The 21,741-nt window shown below is 35.1% G+C and overlaps 1 pseudogene; it reads right to left on the bottom strand.

Annotated features, from left to right (window-relative positions):
• Window positions 1–9,172: 9,172 nt before the first annotated feature.
• On the bottom strand, window positions 9,173–9,291 carry LOC111734625 (annotated as a pseudogene).
• Window positions 9,292–21,741: the final 12,450 nt, after the last annotated feature.

The raw sequence follows: 21,741 nt of genomic DNA, 5'->3' as shown, positions 1-21,741 counted from the left end.
TCAAGCTTGCTATTTCATTTTTCCACTCTCGCAGTGTTTTTTTTGTCTCCAGAAGATCAATTCTGTTCTTTCTGAGGGTTTCAATCTCCTTGCTAAATAACTCATTCTGCTGATCTTGTTGTTTTTTCAATTCCTGAAATTGTTTTTATGACTCGTTTCGTATCTCAATGAGTTATCGAAAGTACCATCCTGAATTATCTGTACTTTAAGTTACATATTTCTATGTCTGTAAGCTTATTTTCTGGAGATTTTTCCTTTCTTTCTGAGATGCCTTGTCTCCTTGGTTGTACTTGGTGTTTCATGTACTATTTCTTCAACTGGGCATTAATGGAAGTGTATTCTGCTTTTTTTTTTTTTCAGAAAGAAGATTGATTATATAAAGGTCTCTCTTTAGTCTGTTGGAAATTAGGCATTTTTCTTTTTGTTTCCAGCCGGTGACGTCTAAGTCTCTTGGATCCATGCTTTATATAAGGTCTTAATAATGTCTTTTTTTTCTTATAGATTTTTAATCATGGTCGCTACCCTCAGTCTCAGTCCCTGTCAGTGTTAGTGACATTTTCATTAGTGTTTGCTCTGATTCCATAGGGCTCCGTGGTGTTTGGTCTCAGAGGATATGGTGGGAGGGGCTCTCTGGATTGGAGGATGTGGGCTGATGCTCATCCAGTTTTGCAACTGTGGCTGGTATAAATCAACTGTTGTTTCTCTGCTGTCCCCGCTACTCTGACATCCCCACTTTTCTGTTTTCTGCTTTAATGCCTCTGCACTGCCGCTGGCAGCTTGGATCTCACAGCTCTCCCAGGCAGGGCTGTTCAGGGAACCCGCTGCAACTTCTCCTCTGCCCCTCCTGCTACAGGGAGCTCCAGTTGCTGTGAGAGGCAGCTTCTTTGTTTCTCCCAGTCCACTGCCCGACACCTGGGGTTCTGACCTGTGGTAGCTATTATATGATGATCTCATGCTCAGACGTGCTGCTTTGCAGTTTGGGTCTTTTTTATTGAGTTTTAGATATTCAGCTTATCGTCGTTTCAAGGGGAGAGATCTGGGGACGTCTCTCACTCTGCCATGTTTCTGACGTCTCCCTATGTTCATTTTCTAGAAGCTTACTGAGACAGACTTTATACTTGTTTAAGGAATGAAATCAAATATATTTTTCCTACAAGCTTCACTTTATCAACTTCTGAAGGATTATTATTTGTGCAATTCCAGCATTTTTATGAAATCTCCTTATAACTACAGAGATAGGAATTAAGAATGGACAAAAGGAAAAGTGATTTTTATAGACAATTCTGTAAGTATGCCCAACGTGCACAAGCAGGTGTGTCATTCATGACATTCTTTTTAACACAGCTCAGTGTCGTTAGGACTTAGCCTGCATTTTTTTGAAGATCTCACTACTGAAGGTGGCTTGAGAATACAAAGAACTGAGGGCCTTGGCAAGTTGAGTATAGGAGCATTAAGCAGATTTCGCTCTATCTCTAGCCAGTGCATTGATAGAGCTATAGCCACTGCTCTCTTGTTTGAGCTTTGACACATCACACAAGGCTAATGCCTCTACCCTTTTCATGTGAACACCGTTGTCACCCCACTTACACTTCAACATTCTGCTCCTGGTCATCTCTACTCACTCCCACTACCCACATGGCCAACTACTCTGCTCAACCTCCCTAATTCTTATTTTTAATAAAAAAGTTTTTATTTTGAAATTATATGTTCACAGGAAGTTGCAAAAATAATACAGAGAGGTACCGTGTACTCTTTCTCTAGTTTCTCTCAATGGTAACATCTAACTAAGTATAGTACAATATCAAAACTGGGAAACTGACATCTGTACAATCTACAGAATTTATTCAGATCATCACCCCTTTTACATGCAATCATTTGTATTTATGTGTATAATTCTGTGCAATTTAACCACTCATGTAGATTCATGTAACCACCACAATCAAGATACTGAACTATATTCTATCACAACAAAAATCTCCCATGCTACCCTTTAATGTCACACTCATCACCTTTAACCCTTGGCAACCACTAACCTGATCTCTATCTCAATAATTTTTTGTTTCCAGATGTTATATAAATGCAAGCATATGGTATGAAACTTTTTTTAAAAATTGAGATAAGTTTTACATAACATAAAGTTAACCACTTTTAAAGTATACAATTCGGTAGCATTTAGTACTTTCACAGTGTTGTGCAATTATCACTTCTATCTATTACCAACATTATTTTCATCATCCGAAAAGGAAACCACATTACCATTAAAAAATCATTCCCTGTGGTAAGTTTGAGAATTTTGAGGTTGATCAAGGAACAGAGAGGACCTCGAGAGTCAGTAACATGCAAGCCTTATTTGGCCAGTGATTGGATAGGTTTGTGTGAAAGAGAAGTCCCTCCTAGCAAGGCACCATTCAGAGACAGTGGCATGAGGCTACCACCCACAAGAGGGCCAAGAAACTCTCATGAGAAAGAGAGAAATCAGAGAGGAGGCTTATGTGTCTAGGTAATGTCATTCCGCAGTGGTGTGGGGAGTCTGTGGATCAGAGACCTCTAAAGGGCAGCAGCAATTTGGAGTCTTTTTATATTTTCAGGGTTTATCTCATACATGGTTATGTGTTGGGTGAAATCTTGTGGAGTAGGTCAAGTCGATAGATCTAAATAGATAACAAATATTTTTTGGGATATATTTAAAGTAATTGAATATGTTTAAATTTGAGTTTGGCACCAGTGAGCTTTGGACTAATTATTGTAGCCTGCTGTGGAGAAATAAACAATGTGGGGGTCATTTTAGGCTAATAAACAGACGCCATCTCTAGCCCATTTATGTAACACTCTTCATCCCCTTCTATCAGCTTATGACAACCACTAGTCTGCTTTCTGTTTTTTTGACTCTACCTATTCTGGATATTTCACATAAAAGGAATCATACAATATTTGACCTTTTGTGACTGGCTTTTTTTTCTTAGCTAAATGTTTTTGAGATTTTTTTCACTTTATAACATGTATCAGTATTGCATTCCTATTTATGGCTAAATGATATTCCATTGTAGGGATATACCACATTTTATTTATTAATTGATCAATTGATGGATCTTTGGGTTGTTTATACCTTTGGGTTATTATGAATAGTACTGCTATGAATATTCATGTACAAATATTTGAATGCCTGTTTTCAGTTCTTTTGGGATATAAGGATTGGAATTGCTGGGTGATACAGTCGTTATATTTTTAACTTTTGGAGAAACCACCAAACTTTTTCACAGTGACTGCATCATTTTACATCCCACCAGCAATGTACAAGGGTTCCAGTTTCTCTACAAACTTGCCAACTCTTGTTATTTCTGTTGTTTTTTTTTTTTTAATTACAGCATCTGAGTGAGTGGGAAGTAGTATTTCATTGTGGTTTTGATTTGCATATCTATAATGACTAAGGATATTGAGCATCTTTCCACATGCCTATTGGCCTTTTGTATATCATTTTTGGAATAATGTCTATTCAGGTCCTTTGACTATTTAAAAAAATTTTCTCCTGGTTCTTTTTCTTAAATTTTAGTTTATTAGTAGTTTCAAGTACATAGTACATTGATCAGACATTTGTATAGTTTATAAACGATACCACTAATTGCTCTTTCTCTCCTCTAGCTCTCCATCTAGCCATTACATTAATGCTGACTGCATTCCCTATGCCATGCTCCCCATCCCCACGACCATCTATCAACTACTAATTTGTACTTCTTTAACCCTTCACCCCTTTCTCCCAGCTCCCAACACCCCTCCCCTCTGGCCATCACAAGATTGTCCTCTGTATTTTGAGTCTGTTCTTGATTAGTTTGTTCTTTTTGTTCCTTAGATTCCGCATGTAAGTGAAATCATATGGTATTTATCTTTCTCTGTCTGACTTATTTCACTCAGCATAATAACCTCTAGGTCCATCCGTGTCATTGCAAATAGTAGGGTTTCATTTTTTTAATGACTAATGTTCCATTGTATATATGAACCATAACTTCTTTATCCAATCATCTGTTGATGGGAATTTCGATTGCTTCCATATCTTGGCTATTATAAATTGTGCTGCTATGAATATTGGGGTGCATAGATTTTTACAAATTATTGTTTTGGTTTTCTTTGAATAAATACCAAGAAGTGCAATTGCTGGGTCAAAAGGTATATCCATTTCTAATTTTTTTGAGAAACCTCCAGACTGTTTTCCATAGTGGTTGTACCAATATGCCATCCCACCAACAGTATATGAGAGTTCCCTTTTCTCTGCATCCTCGCCATCACTTGTTGTTCTTTGGTTTATTGATGATAGCCATTCGGACAGGTGTGAGGTGATATTTCACTGTGATTTTAATGTGCATTTCTCTGATGATTAGTGACCTTGAGTATCTTTTCATATGTCTCTTAGCCATCTGTCTTCCCTCTTTGGAGAAATACTTATACAGATATTCTCATTTTCTAATTGGATTTTTTTTTATTGTTGAGTTCTATAAGTTTCTTATATATTTTGAATATTAACCTCTTATCTGATGTATCATAAGCAAATATCTTCTCCCATTCAGTTGGTTGTCTTTTTGTTTTGTTGATGGTTTCCTTTGTTGTACAAAAACTTTTTAGTTTGATATAGTCCCGTTTGTTTATTTTTTCTTTTGTTTCCATTGCCCAGGGAGATATATCTGAGAAGAAATTACTATTAGTAGTATCAGAGAGTTTACTGCCTATGTTTTCTTCTAGAAGTTTTATGGTTTGGGGTCTTACATATAAGTCTTTAATCCATTTTGAGTCTATTTTTGTATATGGTGTAAAAAGGTAATCCAGTTTTATTTTTTGCAAGTATCTGTCCAGTTTTTTCTATACAATTTGTTGAATTACTATCTTTACCCCATTGTGTATTCTTACTTTCTTTGGCATAATTAAGTGAATGTATAGGTGTGGATTTATTTCTAGGCTGTCTATTCTGTTCCATTGATCAATGTATCTGATTTTATGCCAGTAACATGTTGTTTTGATTACTGTAGACTTGTAGTATAGTTTGATATGAGGTAGTGAGATACCTCCAACTTTGTTCTTCTTTCTCAAGATTGCCGTGGCTATTTGGCATTTTTTATGGCTCCATATAAATTTTAGGACTATTTGTCCTAACTCTCTGAAAAATGCCATTGGTATTTTGATAGGGATTGGATTGAATCTATAGATTGCATTAGGCAGTATGGCCATTTTAATGATATTGATTCTTCCTTCCCATGAATATGGTATATGCTTCCATTTATTTGTATCTTCTTTAATTTCTTTATTCAATGACTTATAATTTTCTGTCAACAGGCTTTTTACTTCTTTGGTTAATTTGATTCCCAGGCATTTTATTGCTTTTGATTCAGTTGTAAATGGGATTGTTTTCTTAATTTCTCTTTCTGAAAATTCATCATTGGTGTATAAAAATGCCACAGACTTGTGACTGTTAATTTTGTATCCTGCTACTTTACTGAATTCATTGATCAGTTCTAACAGTTTTTTGGTGGAATCTTCAGGGTTCTCTACATATAGTATCATGTCATCAGCAAATAACGAGAGTTTTACTTCTTTCTTTTCAATTCGGATATTTTTTATTTCTCTTTCTTGTCTGATTGCTGTGGCTAAGACTTCCAATACATGTTGAAGAGGAGTGGTGAAAGTGGGCATCCTTGTTTTGTTCCTGATGTTAGGAAAACACTTCGAGCCTTTCTCCATTCAGTATGATGTTAGCTGTAGTTTTGTCATATATGGCCTTTATTGTGTTGAGGTATGTTCCCTCTATTCCCACTTTGCTGAGAGTTTTTTATCACAAATGGATACTGGATTTTGTTGAACACTTTTTCTTCATCTGTTAATATGATCGTGTGGTTTTTATCTTTCAATTTGTTAATGTGGTGTATGACATTAATTGATTTGCAGATATCATACCAACCTTGCATCCCAGGAATAAATCTAACCTGATCATGGTGTATGATATTTTGAATGTATTGCCGAATTCAGTTTGCTAATATTTTGTTGAGGATTTTTGCATCAATGTTCATAAGAGATTATTGGCCTATAGTTTTATTTTTTTAATGTCATTGTCTGGTTTCGGAATCAAGGGAATGATAGCCTCATAAAAGAAGTGAGGGAGGCTTCCCTCTTCTTGAATTTTTGTGGAATAGTTTGAAAAGAACGGGTGTTAATTTTTCTTTGACTGTTTGGTAAAATTCTCTCTAAGGGTTTTTCAAGTTTGTTTATCCTTCAGAGAACCAGCTTTTGGTTTAATTAATCTTTTATAGTGTTTTTCTAGACTCTATCTCATTTATTTCTGCTCTGATCTTTATTATTTCCTTCCTTCTATTTGCTTTGAGCTTTGTTTGTTATTCTTTTTCTAATTCCTTTAAGTATATGGTTATATTGTTTATTTGAGCTTTTTCTTGTTTCTTGAGGTAGGCCTCTATTGCTATGAATTTCCCTCTTAGGACCACTTTTGCAGTGTCCCATAGATTTTGAGTTGTGTTTTCATTTTCATTTGTGTCTAGTTATTTTTTGATTTCTTCCTTGATCTCATTGATAACCCATTCATGTTTAGTGGCATGTTATTTAGCCTCTGTGTATTTGTGTATTTTTCAGTTTTTATCTTGTAGTTGATTTTTAGTTCCATATCATTGTTATTGGAGAAGACAGTTGATATGATTTCAATCTGCTTAAATTTATCCAGACTTGTGTTTTGTCCTAACGTGGTCTATCCTGGGAAATATTTCATGTGCACTTGAGAAGAATATTTTGCTGCTTTGGGGTAAAATGCTCTGAAAATATCTATTAAATCCATCTGATCTAATGTGTTTTTTAGGCCCATTGTTTCCTTGTTGATTTTTTGTCTTGAACAGCTGTCCATTGGTGTCAATGGGGTGTTAAAGTCTCCTACTATGAGTGAATTACTGTTGATCTCTCTTTTATCTCATTCAATAATTGTTGTATGTATGTAGGTGCTCCCTTGACCATTTTTAAATTGTATTGTTTGTCTTTTGTTGTTGAGTTTTAAGAGTCTTATATATACTGCATATTAGACCTCTATCAGATGCATAATATGCCATTGTTTTCTCCCATTCTATATGATATATTTTCACTTCTTGATAGTTAACTTTGGTACACAAAACATTTTAATTTTGATGAAGTACAACTTATCTGCTTTTTCTTTTGTTGCTTATGCTTTTAGTATTTTTAATAGTAATTTGTTGCCAAATTCAAGGTCATGAAGAGTTACCACTGTGTTTTTTCTAAGAATTTTTTGTAGTTTAAGCTCTTAAATTTGGATCTTTGATACATTTTAAGTTAATATTTGATTGTGGTATGAAGTAAGTGTCCAACTTTATTGTTTTGCATGTGAATATCTAGCTGTTACAGCACCGTTTGTTGAAGGGACTATTCCTTCTCCATTGAACGATCTTGTCACCCATGTGGAAAATCAACTGGCCATATGTATAAAGGTTTATTTCTAGACTCTGAATTCTAATCTCTTATTTTATTTATCTACTTTTGTGTCAGTACCACATTCTTCTTATTATTGTAGCTTTGCAATAAGTTTTGAAATTAGGAAGTGTGAGTCTTCCAACTTTGTTTTTTTCTATATTATTTTGGACATTTGGGTTCCTTGTAGTTCCCTATGACTTCTAGGATCAGATTTTCAATTTCTGCAAAAAATATAATCGTGATTTTGATGGAGATTACATTGATTAATGTGGGTAGTATTACAATCTTTTGTTGGTTTTAAATAATTAATTATTTTTCTTATCTGTCGTTTATTAATTAATTTATTTTAATTAGTTTCAAGTATGCAGTATATTGGTTAGACATCTATATCATTCATAAAACAATCCCCCAAATTGCTCCCTCCCTCCTCTGACTCTCCACCTAGCCAACTGCGTTTCCTATGCCATGCTCCCCATCCCTGTGACCATACGTCAGCTACTAATTTGTACTTCTTTAACCCTTCACTCCGTTCTCCCAGCCTCCCAAATTTCCCTCCATCACCAAATTGTCCACTATATTTGTGATTCTGCTTTCGATTAATTTGTTCTTTTTATTCCTTATATTTCGCATGTAAGTGAAATTATATCGCATTTATTCTACTCTGTCTGACTTAAATACCTTCTAGGTCCATCAGAGCAATATCTTTTTCCATCCTCTTCCTTTTATTCAGTGTGTGTCTCTTAATCTGAAGTGACTCTTTCCTAGGCAGCATTTGCAGGGTTTTGTTTTCTTATCCTTTCAGCCACTCTATCTTTTGATTGGAGCACTTAATTCTTTTCCATTTAAGGTACTTATTGATAGGAATGTAGTTGTTATCATTCTTTATTTCTGTTTTTGATACATGTTTTTTCTTCTTAAAGAAGTCCCTCCAACATTTCCTGTAATACTGGCTTGGGGTGATAAATTCTTTTAGCTTATTTTTGTCCGGGAAGCTCTTTATCTGTCCTTCAGCTCTAAATAATAGCTTTGCTGGATAAAGTATTCTTGGTTGTAGATCCTGGATTTTCATCATGTCGAATATTTTGTGCCAAACCATTCTGTCCTGCATAGTTTCTTTTGAGAAATCAGCTGCCAGTCTTATGGGTGTTCCCTTATAAGTAATTATCTGTTTTCTCTTGCTGCTTTTAATATTCTTTCTTTGTATTAACATTTCACATTTTAATTATGATATGTTTTCGTGTGGGGCTCTTTGGATCCCTAATTTTTGGAATTCTCTGAGCTTCCTGAGGTTTTATGTCCATTTCCTTCACCAGGTGAGGGGAATTTTCCATCATTATTTCTTCAAATGGTTGTTCAACATCTTGATTTTCTTCAGTTACACCGATCAGATGGATATTTGGACCCTTAATAGTGTCCCATATTCTCCTTAAATGATTTTTATAGTCTTGGCATCTTATCTCTTGTCATTCTGATTGCATGTCTTTGGCTTTCTCATCCTTTAGATAAAGCATTTGATCCTTTTCTTTATTCATTTTGTTTATTCCATTTACTATACTTCTCATCTCAGATAACACATTCTCCATTTCACATTGGTTCCCTTTTATAATTTCCATTTCCATTTTTATGTTTTTTATCTCTCTGTTGGAGTTCTCTACACTTCCCAGAAGTTCATTGTGCATCTTTATTTTTTTATTTTTTTATTTTTTAATCCCTACAGCACCTGATATTCCTAAATTGTCTCCCATTCAAGAACTAACCAGGCCCGACCCTGCTTAGCTTCTGAGATCAGATGAGATTGGGCACATTCAGGGTGGCATGGCCATAGGCCCTTATTGTGAATCTTTATAACCAGTGTTTCCAACTCTGCATCTGTTAGATTACTGGACTCCATTATATCTGGATCTCTGTTCTATTCTCTCATATGGTTTCTGCTTCTTTGTCTTCCCATTTTGGCTTCCTTTCTTTGTCTGTTTCTATGTACTAAGCAAAGCTTCTAAGTCTTCCAGTCTTATTAGTGTGGATTTGTGAAGTAGGTATCCAGTGGCACAGTCCTGAAAGTGGTTCAGCTGTAGGCCAAATTTAGCCCAAGCCTCTGCCCCTTCGGGGCCACCTGTTAAGATTCCGAAAGCAATCCACAGATGCTGTGCTTATAGTTGCCTTAAAAGGCCACACCAGAAACCGAGGCCAGCTGCCTCCTCCAGTGTGAATCTTAGCAATGAGCACCTGACTTGCTGAGGATATGCCTGGATGTGGCTTTGGTGGGGCCACAAGTTGGGGGAGGTGGAATTTTAGGGAATCCTCTGGGTGGAGCAACCTCTGTTATCCAGTTTGATGACGTCTGGGCTATGGCGGTGCTGTGTCCCGAGCACTGGTAGCGGGGAGGGCTCAGTAGGAAACAATGGATACCTTCGGCACTTCTGTACCCAGTGAGTCTTGCTTTTGCTCTCACTCTGACAACATCTCCTTTTAAGTCCCTGGTGCCCCCTGCACGCAGCTGAAGGGGCACTGGTGCTCAGAGTGAACACCTCTGTCACAGCGAAAGTACGCTCATGGACACGGTCCCCGTAAGAGGTGTCTGCTGCTGCTGTTGCCTCTGTCTCACTCAGCTGCTCGAGACCGGGCAGCCTCGCGTCCTTGCCCCATCCTACCTTCTGTTGTTGCAGGGTGATTTCTTGGATTTCTCCCTAGTTGTATGGCTTGTTCATCCCAGGCGATTTTTCCTTGCTTCTGCTCCTTGTTTCCATCACAACTTTGATTTGGTTACCAGAGGGATGAACAGAGCCTCTATCACCTATGCCATTTTTTTTCTCCTCAAATTTCAGCTTTATTGGGTTGTAAATGACAAGTAAAATTTTAAGATATTTAAAATGTACATCATGGTGACTCGATATAAGTATATTGTGAAAGAATTCTCCCCATGTAGTTAATTAGTGTATCCATCACTTCGCATATTTATTTATTTTTGGTAAGAACATTTAAGTTGTACTCTCTTAGGAAGTTTCAATTACACAGCACAGTATTATCAACTACAGTCACCATGTTTTACATTAGATCCTCAGACCATATTCATCTAGTACCTGAAAATTTGTACTCTTTTACCAACCTCCTCCTATTCCCCCACCTCACCGCCTCCCAGTCCATGGTAGCCATTTTTCTATACTTTTTTTATGATTTTGACTTTTTTTTTTAAAAAAGATTCTACATGTAGTTGATACCATGCAGTATGTCTTTCTCTATCTAGCTTATTTCACTTAGCATTGTGCCCTCAAGGTCCATCTGTGTTGCAAATGGCATGATTTCCTTCTTTCTCATGGCTGGACAATATTCCAGTGTGTGTGTGTGTGTGTGTGTGTGTGTGTGTGTGTGTGTGTGTGTTATGTGTGATATCTTCTTTATCCACTCATCCATTGGTGAATACTTAAGTTGTTTCCATATTTTGACTATGGTAATAATGCTGTAATGAGCATGGGAGTGCAGATATCTCTTTGATATCCTCTTTTCATTTCCTTTAATATATACCTAGGAGTGAGATTACTGGATCATATGGTAGTTATATTTTTAAATTTTTGAGGCATCTCTATACTATTTTCCATAATGGCTGAACCAGTTTAAGTTCCCATAAATAGTGTACAGGGGTTGCCTTTCTTTCACATCCTCACCAGCATTTGTGATCTCTTGTCCTTTTGATGAATGCCATTCTAACAGGTGTGAGGTGATATTTTATTGTGGTTTTGATTTTTATTTCTATGATTATTAGTGATGTTGAACATGACTTGTGTCTTTAAAAATGAAAGAATGTGGACTGGAAATGACTAGAATCAAATAAATATGAATAAATTAAAATATTAATACTAGAGTTCAGTGAGCTTGGAGAGGACATTGTTTCTTGAAATTTTTAATTTATATATTTCTGTGCTGTTTGGGGGTCTTTGGTTATGCATCTAAATGAATTCCTTAATATAGGTCCTACTGAAAAAATAAGGAGTATATTTATTCTATTAATTTTGTTTTACTTGATTGATGCTAATCATTTTTTATTTACTACAATAAAGATGATTTCTTTATTTTTAAGTTATCTTATTTTATTTATCTTTTTCCATAAAACAACATTAGAGCATGATGCTCCTTTAGTCCCTCATCTCCCATTCACCTACTGTCAGTGCTCCCTTAATCCCTTTATTATTCTTTCACTGAGTTAACAATCAGATATATTAATTTCGCTCCTGGTCTTCAATGTCAAGCCCCATTTTTTTTTCTCTCCTTCACAAATTTCATTTGCCTCAACCACCTCTGCAATCCCAGTCTTCATTCCAAAGCCCAACAATGTGATGCATTTTTAAGTTAACATACTAATGCTTCTATTTTCTTTCTGAATTTGCAAATGGACAATAGCCAAAACCACCCCACAACTGTTCCAATGGATTCAATATGTTAAAATATCTTCTCATGTAATAATGTATGAGAACAATATGCTAAAATAACATTGAGAAAATACTTATATGGTATTTTAAAATAACCAATGGAAACTAAATGATTTAGTGCAATGCTGTTTTTTAAAAAAACTTGCCTACAGTTTTTTCTCTGAATATATGCATGTTCTAAAAAGAGCCTTTGGTTTCCCAAAATTTAGTTCTGTAAGTTTAAGGTAATCAGGTGGCACCACCCTGGAAGTTTATTTGCAGATGGTTTTGAGGCAGTTTTTCTCAGTTACTTTGGGCATTTTTGAGATCATTTTAAAATAATTTTCTAGTATTCCATAATAATGACAAATAATGATTCTGATGAAGGGGCTCACTATCTTGAATCCTAACTCTAATGTTATTATTTCAGCTTGACACAAACATTATCCAATTCATCATATTAGCAATGAATTTGAAACATCTACTGAAATTATCTCAATTTTTTTCTTTTTTCTTTTAATGCCACAAAATGAATCATGCTTATATTTTACTCAAAACTGGTTTATCCTTTGATGTTCATCTTTTAATGAGAAACCAAATTTGATTGCTAGTATTTTTGTTGGATTATTGTGTCTTCATTTATAAATATGACTGCTCAGAACTCTTTTTAAATATGCCCTCTTAAATAGGTGTTATCATCATCTGATATTTTCTTTAAATAAAAATTCAATTTTTTTCTTTGTAATTTAAACCCATTTAATTAGCAATAGAAATACTTATTTCTAAATAGTCTGATAGAAAATATTCCTGAAAACCTGGACATTTGTGATGATAGTTCATTACTTACCTCAATTTCTTCCTTTCTTCTTAGTCCTTAAAGACTTTGGGGAAGTATTTAATTTCTGTAATTTATTTTATCCACAAATTTATACATTTAATCAATATTTTAGTGTATTACTCTAGTCTTTTAAGGGAATATCTAATTAATTTAACAATATTTTCTATTATTCTCTTTTCTCCCTAAGGAGGTTAGTTAGAGGTGTAATGCATTTTTTTTTCTGCCAACAGCTCTCATGTTTGTTCACCAATTTCACAATTTGAAGGAATTTTTCTGAGATCCAAGTAACATCAAACAATTAAATTTGGAAAATGTTTAAGGATGTATTGCATTTTAATAAACATTTTCATTTATTTTTGTGTTATATGTTTGGAGACTGGATTTTGCTATTTCTCCTTTTGCCAATCCGGTGACGTCTTTTGAAATTTACTTTTCATACCATTTTACTGAGGTATGATCAACATACAAAAAGGTGTACATAGTTAATGTATACAACTTTACAAATTTGGAGATACATATACACCTGTAAAACTATCACCACAATCACAGCCACAAACATTCATCACCTCCAAAAGTTTCCTCCCTTCCCCTTTATTTATTATTTTTAAAATGTCTTTTGTGGTAAAAGCACTTAACGTAAGATCTACTCTCTCAGCAAATTTTTAAATATACAATACACCTGGTGCCGAAAAGGTTGGGAACCGCTGCAATACAGTATTGTCAACTATAGGCACTTAGATAAGAACTAGAGGCCGTGGCTGGTCAGCCAGGTCCCTTGTTTTCCAGAAGCATTATGCTTCCTCAAGTCAAAGTCCTTCCTCAAGCCAAGGTGGCCTAGGACAACAGTGCATTCTGAATTAAAGGACAAATGGCTCAAATGTAGCCACCATCATTCCTCTGGCATTATGGGCTTGGGTTATGAAGGTTAGAATTTTTCAAGGGGCTGAAGCTGATATCTCTACAATATTGGTGCTATGAGGACATCTTTAAAAAGTGCTGATGATGGAGGCCATGGGAAGTTCCTAGGTTTCTTGCCTTCTAGTTGTGTCATTCTAAGTAGGAGGATTATCCAGTCACTAATACGATGTGGTTTATTGACAGGCTTTCCTGAATAGCATTTTATCCAACCAGACATCGAGTTTACCCAAGACCTCATTTGAATGTGAGGCATATATATGAGTCTCACTCTGTCACCAACAGTCATTCTCTTTTTTACAAGGTGTTTCCATCATGTCTGAAGTTTCTACTAACTTTTCTATGTTTAGCAAGAAATGTTCTAAGAAAGTTGCCTCTAAAACCCTAAAAAGCAGGAAAAAAGTGAAAGAAACACTGCCATGGAGTTACTTCACCTATGTCTATAGGTTCAGAAGCAGTTTCACTCTGACATGGGCATTTCATCAAAGGCCATGAACATCACAAATTCTTTCCCTGATTACATCTTCAAGTGCATCTCAGAGATAAGACCTCCTACCCGGCCTATTGCAGAAACTCAAATATCACCCCCAGGTAAGTCCAAACAGCCTTGCACCTACTGCTGCCCATAAAGGTGGCTGATCACACTGAGTCTGAGGGCACCAAGGCCATCATCAAGTATAGCAAACACCAAAGTCTTTTTCAAATCCACCTATTTTAAAAATATTTATTTTTTAATTATAATTGACATACAATGTTATATTAGTTTCAGGTATATAACATAGTGATTAGACATTTATATATCTTATGAAGTGTATTTTTTATAATAGGAACTGTATCCCAGTAAAGTTTAATCTATTTTTATTTTTTAGACATGGCATTCTCATAATCATTCTTATTATGAGCTAAATATTATCATCTTCAGCTTAATATATCTGTAGTGAAATTTGTTCAGAAAAAAATAATGAATTGTGTCCAATAATGTTCTATTTTACTGCTTTACTAAAAGATTATTTTTGGTAGTTATTTTTATAGGTATGCCTTTCAGGGGTTTTGTAAGGTTAAAACTATTTTCATAACAATATTGTTGTTTTTTCACCCTCATTCTTCCATGAATGTACAGTGGAATTTCCAGAGGTACATCATAAATGAGATGTCAATAGATTAAGTCAAAGGTGAACATGAAATTTCAGCTGACTTCTACTTAGCCATGTAGTAAAGAGATTTTCAATATGTAAAACGATGTTAATCTGCTTACTGCTTTATTTTAGGAAAATACAGTTTTTCATGGGAACTTTCATTTTATGTTATCATATAATTAGGTTTGTCAGATTTAGCAAATAAAGTACAGCATACCCAGTGAAATTTGAACTTCAGATAAACAATGAATAAGTTTTTTAATATTAGTATGTTGCATACAATATTTGGGACATACTTTTACTGAAAAAGAGGCTAAATATTTTCAGTTGATGCAATTGCATTGAGGTAAGGAAGTATCTGGAGCATTTTTTGTCTTTTCAGTAGTCAAATCTCTTTAAACATCAACTACCTAATATCTTATATACTTTCAAATAATAATGCGGATGTAAAATTTTCATGTCACTTTGACTCTAACAGTGATGACATTAGCATTTCTTCAGTAAACATGATATTGGACTTTTTTAGGTCTATCTTTTCAAGAGAACATTTTTGTTTTTCTAAGCATCTCAGATAATATAATAAATATAAAACATTAACATACGTACTTTTATCAGGTTTGAAATGGAAATGTTTATCTTTTAGTTTATTATTATAAATCATGTTTATAAATGTTCAAGTATTAAATATTCTAGCATTCTTGGAAGGAAATTTCTAACTAGGAGACACTTTGAAGAATCAGAGGTATGACATGCTTTGATTATTTTTTTAAATTTATTTTTCAATTACAGTTAAAATACAACATTATGTTAGTTTCAGGTGTGCAACATAGTGATTAGACATTTATATAACTTATGAAGTCATCATCCCAATAAATCTAGTACCTATCTGATACCATACATTATCATACAGTTATTACAATATTATTGTAATAATATTACAATAATATTGTAATAATATACCATACAGTTATTACAATATTATTGGCTATAGTCCTTATGCTATACTTTACACCCCCATAACTACTTTATAACTACCAATTTGTATTTTTTGATCCCTTCCCCTTTTTCATTCATCCCCCCAAAAAATGCTCCAGATACTTCCTTACCTCAATGCAATTGCATCAACTGAAAATTGATTGCAAATTGATTGCAAGGCCATCAATTTGTTCTCTGATTTTCTTGCTAATTGGCTGATGTTATTCTAAGCCTGCCATACAATCAGAGGTGACCTGGACAGTTGCAAGTTTATCTGAGATTTTTTTCGTTGCTCCTAAATCAATCACCATTCACATCTATTTCTGAACCTAACTTAAATACAATCCTTATGTAATCACCCTACCTCATTCTCTGACACGCAGACCTCTTTTCTCAAGACAAAGTTGTTGTCACAATGCCTTGAGTAATGATTTTGCTCCTCCTAAGAAGGAGTTAAAGTGTCTGACCAAGAAAAAGAATGTCAGTGTGCTGCTTGGAGCCTGCTAGGACAGTTATTCTATTTACCTGTAGAATGATGCTCTGCCCTCTCGATTCTGCTGTCGAACCTGTTCATTGAGATTTCCATTTCAGTTACTATATTATTCAGGTCTGAAATTACCATTTGGTTTTTATTTATATCTTCTATTTCTTTGCTGAAACTATTCGGCCCTATTACGACCTCACTTTTGAAGCTGTCATCATCATGTGTCCTACTGTCAACAACATTCTCCACCATTAGGGATAACCTAGTCAACAGATCCAAAGATTTTTTTTGTCCTGTGAATTTATAAAACAAAGGTTATGATAAACTGAGGTGCCTCTTTTTACTGGCAGTCTACAGGTGTTAAATCACAAAGTGAGCCTGTAAGGTTATCCTTTTCCTTTTTTTTTTTTCCTATTTTGTTATACCTGTGATCTAAAATTTGTATTTTTTACCCAAATATTACATGACAGGAATTTGTCTTTATTCAAATTAGATGCAGCATGATTTCAAGATGTTTCTTGCTTTTAGATATTTTCTCACTTTATTTTCCATTTTTATCGTATTCTAAATCTCACATATTTCTTACTTTATAACCTGTTTACCAAATCTGTTAATTAATTTCTTCTTTATACATTTTCAGAAGTTTTTGCTTCCTTTTGATAGTGTTCCAAATGAGATTTAGATTTTTTCTAATTTTTTTTTCAAATCAGAAAAAATTTTGCAATCTAGAAATTTTCAAACAGGAAAATATATTGAAATTGCATTGACTTTACAGATTTAGTTAGGGGCAAATTAACATTTGAGTCTTCTTACCAAGAAAGCTTGTTGATGACTTTATTCATACTTCCACTTATGAAATCCATACAGATTTATATTTCTCTCCATTATAGTTCATACATATTTTTCATTGAGTTCATCCCTGCTATTGTTAAAGGGTTATTTTCCAGAAAGTAAAATCATGATTCTCATACACTTGTAGAAAAACATGTCTTAAAAGTTTTATTTTACTCACAATGAAGAAATTGGGAAGATGTTATAACTTGTTCAAAGGGGAATCCAAAACACATCACATTTAGAGATCAGGAATATTGAAATAAATGTTTAAATGAAAACGAAAACAGTTTTTCCACTGAATAAGTGGTTTTCTCTTCCCAGAACAAAATTCACTCACTTATCTATAGACAAAGCTTATTTTTTATGTATAAATTTTATTTTTATTTATCTTTAAAATTTTATTTATTTGTTTGTTTATATTATAGTGACATTGATTAACAAAATCCAGTAAGTTTCAAGTGTACAATTAAACAGTAAGTCATATATATTTTGCATTGTATGTTCACTCATAGTTAAATTTCTGTCACCACATATTCCTTTTTATCTCATCTACCTCCCCTCTCCTGCCTACTCTCTGGTACCCACTAGTCTATTGTCCATGTCCATGAATCTCTGTTTGTCATGTTTGTTTGTTGCTTTTAGGTTTATATCCTACATATAAGTGATATGTGGTTTTCAACATTTTCTGCCTGGTTTATTTCTGCTTGGCATGATTATCTCATGGTCTGTCCATGTTGTTGCAAATGGCAGTATTTCATCTCTTCTTATGGCTGAGTAGTATTCCATTGTATATATGTACCACAGCTTCTTTAGCCAATCATCTATCATAGGACACTTCGGTTGCTTCCATGTCCTGGCCACTATGAATAATGCTGCTATGAACATCGGTGTGCATATATGTTTTCAGATATATGTTTTCAAGAGTTTGAGGTAAATACCCAGTAGAGGAATTGTTAAATCTTATGGTAGATCAATTCTTGTTTTTTTGAGGAAACTCCATGCTGTTATTCATAATGGCTGTACCAATTTGCAGTCCCACGACCAGTATATGAGGATTCCTTTTTCCCCACATCTTCTCCAACACTTGTTATTACTTGTCCTGTTGAGAACAGCTATTCTAACAGCTGTTGTGGTGTTGATTTGCATTTCTCTAATAGCTAGCTATGTTGAGCATCTTTTCATATGTTTGTTGATCATTTGTATGTCTTTCCTGGGGGAAGTGTCTGTTTAGGTCCTCTGCCCATTATTTAATTGGATTTTTTTGTTGTTGTTATTGAGTTGTATTAGTTCTTTGTAGATTTTGGATATTAGGCCCTTATTGGAAGCGTTGCTTGCAAATATATTTTCCCATTTGAATGGTTGTGTCTTTACCTTGTTGAAGGTTTCTTTTGCTGTGCAGAAGCTTTTCAGTTTGATGTAGTCCCATTCATTTATTTTTGCTTTTATTTCCCTTGCCTTACTCATAGCTATGTTTTTTTTTTTTTTTGTCATTTTGTTTTAGGTGAGCTAATGCCTTTTAGTATTTCATGTAATGCAGGCCTTGCAGTGGAGAATTCCCTCAATTGTTCTATGTCTGGATAGGTCTTTATTTCTCCTTCATATCTAAAGGAGAGCTTAGCTGGATACATTATTCTTGGCTGGTAGTTCCTTTCATTTAATTGTTTGAATATTTGATTTCACTCCTTTCTGGCTTGTAAGATTTGTGCTGAGAACTCCGACGATAATCTAATGAGTTTTCCTTTATAGGTTACCATCTTTTTTTCCCCTGGCTGCCCTGAGAATTCTTTCTTTGTCATTGATTTTCAATAATGTTAATATAATGTGTCTTTGTGAAGGCTTTTTTGGGTTGAGATAATTGGATGTTCTGTTGACTTCTTGAATTCCAAGCTCCATCTCATTCCTTAGATTTGGGAAATTCTCCTCAACTATTTGTCTGAAAAAGCTTTCTAATCCCTTTTCCTTTTCCTCCCCTTCAAGAATACCCATTATTCTTGTTTCCTCTCCTGATGGTATCAGCTAGTTCTTGTATTTCTCTTTCATTATTTTTCATTCTTCAGTTTCTCTCTTCTTCCTTCTGATTTAGTTCTAGGTTTCTGTCTTCGATATTACTGATCTTTTCCTCATTTGGTTGACTCTATTTCCCAAGCTTGGTATTTTATTTTTCACCTCTTTCAGTGTGTTCTTCATCTTCAGAAGTTTTATTTGGTTCTTTTTGAGGGTTTCAATCTCCTTGCTAAAGAACTCATCCTGCTCATCTAGTTGTTTGTTTTTTTAAATTCCTGAAATTGTTGATATGAATGATTTTGGATCTCATTGAGATTTTTCAGAAGTATCATCCTGAATTCTCTGTCATTTAAGGCACATATTTCTATGTCTTTAAGCTTACTTTCTGGAGATTTTTCTTTCTTTCTGAGCTGCCTTGTCATCTTGATTGTTCATGGTGTTTAATGGACTATTTCACCTCTTGGGCATTAATGGAAGTGTATTTTGCTTTTTTTTCCAGAAAGAAGATTTATTACATAAAGGTCTCTCTTTAGCTTGTTGCAAAGAAGGTGCTTTTATTTTGGTTTCTAGTAGGTGGTCTCTAAGCCTCTTGGATCCCTGCTTTATATAAAGTGTTAATAATGCCTTTTTTAAAAATAGATATCCAATCATGCTCGCTACCCTCAGTCTCAGTCCTTGTCAATGTTAGCAACAGTTTCAGTAGGATTTGCTGAGATTTCCCTGGGGCTCTGCAGTTTTTGGCCTTGGAGGATATGGGGAGAGGGCCCCTTTGGGTTGGGGGATGGAGGCATCTCAGCCTCCTGTTTTGCAACTGCAGCTGGTAATAATCAACTATTGCTTCTCTGCCATCCCCACTTCTCTGCTTTCTGTCCTGATTCCTTGGGCCCTGCTGCTGCATGGAGCTCACAGCTCTCTCAAGCAGGGTTATTCAGGGAACCCGCCACACCCTCTCCCTTCCTTCTCCTCCTACAGGGAGCTCCAGCTGCTAGAGGCGCTTTCTTTGTTTCTTCCAGTCTACTGCCTGACTCCCATGGTTCTGACCTGTGGTAGCTGTTATGCACAGATCCTACACTCAGCTGTGCTGGTGTGCAGGTTGGGTATTTTTCGTTGAACTTTAGATGTTCAGCTTATTATTGTTTCAAGGAGAGAGATCTGGGGACATCTCTCACTCTGCCATGCTTCTGATGTCATTCCAATATTTTCTGTTTTAACAAACAGCAATACCAGCCACATGGTCCAAGTCAGAAATTTGAGAGTCATTTTTGATAGCTTCTTGTTATTCTCCTTTATCAACTCAGCTGCCAATTCTTACCTCTTAATTAGCACTTGGGTTTGTTCCCTCCTCTCTATTCCTATTGTCAGTGCCTTAAGTCTAGCTAGTGTTACATTTTTTAAAAAGTCTGTGGATTACTACTAAATTTTCTTAACTGGCTTCTCTCTTCTCCGGTTTAAATTGCCCTCAACATTGCTGACAAAGTAATATATTTCAAATATAAATCTGATTCTATCACTCCTGTTTTAAATTTTTCAAAGGCTCCCAGTGATCCAAGAATAAAATCCAGACCCCTTAGCATATTGCCCAAGGCCCTTCATTAGTTGACTCCTGACATTCTCTTTGGCTTCTTTTCTATGTACGTCTGATACTTCAACTAAATACAATCACTCGCTGACCTTTGAATGGACCATATTTTCACATGTCTTTCTGACATCACAAATGCTCCTCTCTTTTGAATTATGAAATATGATATTTAGAATACTCTTAAACTGTCCCACTCCTTTTCATTTTTAAATGCCTACCATACAAGTCACTTCTTTGTGAAGCCTGACTGAATCTCTTGTATTCAGGTAATTACCCATCTAGAATGTCTCCTTTCATCCTGGAATATCCTCATAACACTCTTTACATGCATTGTAAGCCTGATTACTTCTCTGCTTCCTCCATCAAACTATAAACTCCCTGAGAACAGGGACTGTGCTCCGTTATTCGACTTTATATCTTCAACATCTAGTACAACCCCTGGAACATATTCAGTAAGTATGTGTTGAATTAATGGATGAATTTGCTTATATCACAGCAAAAGTCTTTCCCTGTTTCTGACTTTTCTCTCCAAAAGGACAAAATTCTCCTCTCCCCAATTTGGTTTTCTTTTCTGAAAAAGACAGAATTTTCAGATTATAACATTTTTTTCTCAAAGTTCCTATGTCCTCTTCTTCATCCTCTGCCCACATTGCTTGAATGGGTGTGGGCATGGAATTATGGTGGTCTTCCTCTTTGGATTTGCCATATTGAATGGTGTAAAAAGGAGCCTGGAGACAACAAGTGGGAACAGAAGCCTCTGGAAGGATTAAGCTTAGCATGTGTACCTGTTTACTTAGTCAGACTCAGACCAGTTGGAGGAAGGATAAGCTATCTGGATTATTTTGGCTGTTGTGGAAGGTAAATAAACCTTTGTTATAGCAACTCCACTATGACATTTCTCTGCTTTCAGAGATTAGGATCAAGTACTGAAAATCATGACAGTAATTATTTAGTACAATTAAAGAAAGATGTATTACTCACACAGGTGGGGGAATCCTGAGGCAAGGGCTGGGAGGATGGCTCTCTGGGAAAGAGTCTGAAGTGGTGAAAAGGGGAGAGAGAAAAGGAAAGAAAGAGAGAGGGAAAGAGAGAGAGAGAGAGAGAGAGAGAGA

Source organism: Pteropus vampyrus, unplaced genomic scaffold, assembly GCF_000151845.1.
Source record: "Pteropus vampyrus isolate Shadow unplaced genomic scaffold, Pvam_2.0 Scaffold2532, whole genome shotgun sequence".
Classification (NCBI taxonomy): domain Eukaryota; kingdom Metazoa; phylum Chordata; class Mammalia; order Chiroptera; family Pteropodidae; genus Pteropus; species Pteropus vampyrus.
Note: the sequence above shows the minus strand (reverse complement) of the source record. Positions and strands in the feature narration are given on the sequence as shown.